The following is a 3,899-nucleotide window of genomic DNA, read 5'->3' as shown; positions in this document are numbered from 1 at the left end:
TAATGTTTTGACATAATAACTAAGAAAGTTACATGAAGGCTATGTTAACCAGTTTGATGGAAGTGTCTTGGATTGTGTGTGAAAACACCACACTGTACCCCCAAAGTGCATCAGTGTACACAGTTACCATTCAATAAAAAAAAAAATGTAAAAAAAAAATGTAAATGTATTTGAGCCATGAATTAGGCGGATGCCTGGTGATTCATTTAATATTATGTGATGGTGGACTTAAGCACACACTGTCCCTGATTATGGTACCTACACATATTGAATATTTTAAACTGAAGGAATTGGAGGAACAGCAGGTACAAGAAGGACTCTTCTGTTCTCCCTCCTTTCTTAAACCTTCATTTCCAAAGAGGGAGGGACACTGAGGAATCTGAAGGAACAGGTCTTGCTAAGTTTCCTCCAGTTTACTATCCTTAGCTCACATCCCGTTGTCCTATCACATTTTCCCACAACTCTCTACTCTCCATCAAACCTGGTAGAGAAATGCTTGGGTTTAAGCATTTCTTTGAGTCTTTGCTTTCTTATGAATGCTTCTATGTCATGTAAAACTTACGTTAAGTAAATGTCTATGATTTTCTCCTTTTAATCTGTCTGTGTCTCTTTGTCAGTTTACTTCTCAGACCCAGCCAGAGACCCTAAGCGGGTAGAGGAAGTTTCCTCACCCCCCACCCCCACCCCATAGTAACCAACCATTTCTGGTACCTGCTTTGTGTCACATACTAAAGTATGATCTGGGAATTAGTGGATGGTTAGACAGTGTCCTGAACCTCAAAGTTCAATTTAGATATAGATATAGATATAGATATAGATATAGATATAGATATAGATGGATATGGACATGGACATAGACGTAGATAAATGATCTTAATGTAACATGATCAGTAGATGGAAGAGGTGGGCACAAAGTGCAAACTGATAAAGGAAAGATCCACTTAGCTTGGGAGTGTTTAGAAGGCTGCACTGAGGAGGTGACACTTGAAATGAATCTTGAAGTGTGAGTAGAGATTTGCCAAATGGAAAAGAAAGAAAAAGAAATCTCAGGCCTTCCTCTTTTTTAGAAAGTAAGTTAGAGCTTGGCACCTGTAGCTCAGTGGTTAGGGCTGGTGGGTTTGAACTGTCCTGGGCCTGTAAAACAACAACAGCTACAACAACAAAAAAATATCTGGGCATTGAGGTGGGCACCTGTAGTCTCAGCTCCTTGGGAGGCTGAGGCAAAAGAATTGCTTAAGCCCAAGAGTTGGAGATTGCTGCGAGCTGTGATGTCACAGCACTCTACAGAGGGCAACATAGTGAGACTCTGTCTCAAAAAAAGAAAAGAAAAAGAAAGTGAGTCAGGAGTCCTGATATTGAAACAGAACATTCCCAAAGGGCTGCACAGGCCTGCGGACTTTTTCATTAAGTCAGTTACAATATTCTAATACTTGAAGTTTAGCCAGAACTGAATAAGTTATTTGGAGGGAAATTTCAACTTCTATGTAGCAATTATATTTTGTTTTATAGAACTATGTATGTAACAATGAGTTGTTTTTTTTTTTTTTTTTTAAGCAGGCCCTGACTGGATATTTGCAGCACATCAAAGATAAAGATAGATCGGAAGAGAACCTGAGAGTACTAAGTAAGAATAGTTTTCAAGTAAGGATTTCAGTGTCTTGGAGACCATCACCACGTTCCATGATTCACTAGGAAAACTTATAGGACTCAGCCCACAAGTGTACTCATGGCTTAGATTTATTACAGTGAAAGGACACAAAGCAAAATCAGCAAAGGGAAAAAGTACAAGGGGTGGTGAAGTCTGAAGGAAACCAGGCACAAGCTCCCAGTAGAGTCACCCGGGATGCAGTTAATTCCTCCAGCAATGAGCAGTGATGATATGCATGTCACTGAAGACTCAGTACCAGGGCTTTGACTAGGAGCTGACCACATATGCACCTTCTTCCTGGCTTGTACCCCAAATTCGACTCCCAGAAGGAAAGCAGGTGTTCAGTATAAACTATGTTATTTGCACAAACAGTTCAGGCACAATGAGGCATCCTTGTCAGTTCTAGAAATGGTTAAAAGACTCCTGAAATTCAAGTTTCCAGGTACCAGCCAAGGGTCAATTTTGTAAACAGGCCTTTCTAAGGATAAGCAATTAGGCCTGCTATGTTAACTGTTTTCTGCACTGAGGGGCAGTGCTTATCTCAGGAATACATTTTTCTGTCCTCATGGATTGTGCCATTATTCCAGGCTCTTAAATCCTAAAGCAAAGACCTATTAGTAGAATAAATCAAAACATTTTGGGGCTTTGTGGGGGTGTGTGTGCACATATATGCTTGTAATAATCATCATAACTGAAACAACCTAAACATTTTGAGTTGCAGGTGTCTGTCTGGAGTCTTTCCTTTATGGCTAATACATTTTTGAAATCCTTACACAGATGAGTAATTACAAGAAAGTGTTGTGCCCCACTGTCAATGTTCTATTTTAAAATCATTTCTCAGCCATTAGAATTTGCTTCAGCTGCTCTTAGCATCAATTTGCTATATGCAGGTACTTAGAGAAAGAACAAAAAAATGCACCTCTGAGCAACATTTCTTTTTCACTTTAGTCACTTTTTTTTCTTTAAAGTCCACACCTCATCTGTTGTGTGCGGAACAGTCACTCCATTTTTAGTACTGAGTTTGCATATGGGTCTGATTTTTACCTCTTTCTTTGTTTTCTGTGTGGCTGATGTGTCTATAACACACAGTCCTATATAAGCTTCCAAGTCAAGGAAGTTTGAAATCAATGATAATTACGTTTTACTCAAATAAGACTCTCTTACTTCCTGAGAATTCTGTATCACTTAGTGCCCAAATCTTACAGATAAATTACCTTCAACTTTTACTCCTAGGAGATTATTTCAAATAATGACTTTACTGCATATGTTCTTCTTCAGATCCTTATCTTCCCTCCCAACTTATTTCAATTGACTACATATTTAATTTTTATTTATCCATGACTAAACATTTATTTAATGTCCCCCATAATCCTTCTGGATATTTGGTATACAAATAATAAAAAATACAAGGTCACTATCCTCAAGGAGTTAAAAGTCTAATAGGAAAATTAAACAAAATGCAAATGTGTATAAAATACCAGATATACAATCTGAAGTCTGCTAATGTGATGCCTCCAGATTTGTTTTTATTTCTTAGAATTGTGTTGGTTATTCAGGGTTTTTTCTGGTTCCATATGAAACAGAAAACTATTTTTTCAAGTTCTTCAAAGTATAACATTGATGTTTTAATGGGGACTGGATTAAATCTGTAGATTGCTTTGGGTAGAATAAACATCTTAACAGTGTTGATTCTTCCCAGCCACAAGTATGGTATGTTGTTCCATTCGTTAACATCTTTTGCTATTTCTTTTATCAAGGATTTGTAGTTTTCTCTGTAGAGAATATTCACATCCTTTGTTAGATATACTCCCAGGTATTTCATTTTCTTTGAAGGTACTGTGAAGGGTATTTATTGCGTCTTTGGTTTGATTCTCAGCTTGACTGTTGTTGGCATACGTGAAAGTTACATATTTGTGGATATTAATTTTATAGCCTGAGATGTTAGTGTATATCTTGATTACTTACCCAACCCCAGTTAGAACATCCCGCATCACAAAGTCCCAAAGCTGGCAAGGGTGTGGAGAGAAGTCTATGCTTATAGACTTTTGATAGGATTGCAAACTAATTAATGTAGCCTTTTTATAAAGAATTTGGAGAATCCTCAAAGAGCTAAAAATGGACCTTCCATTTGATCCTGCAATCCCATTACTAGGCATCTACACATAAGAAAAAAAATAGGGTGGTGTCTATGGCTCAAAGGAGTAGAGTGCTGGCCCCATATACTGGAGGTGGCAGCTTCAAACCCAGCCCC

Source organism: Otolemur garnettii, unplaced genomic scaffold (genome assembly GCF_000181295.1).
Source record: "Otolemur garnettii isolate 467f Iridium unplaced genomic scaffold, OtoGar3 scaffold00009, whole genome shotgun sequence".
NCBI classification, from domain to species: domain Eukaryota; kingdom Metazoa; phylum Chordata; class Mammalia; order Primates; family Galagidae; genus Otolemur; species Otolemur garnettii.
This window is presented reverse-complemented; position numbering follows the sequence as displayed.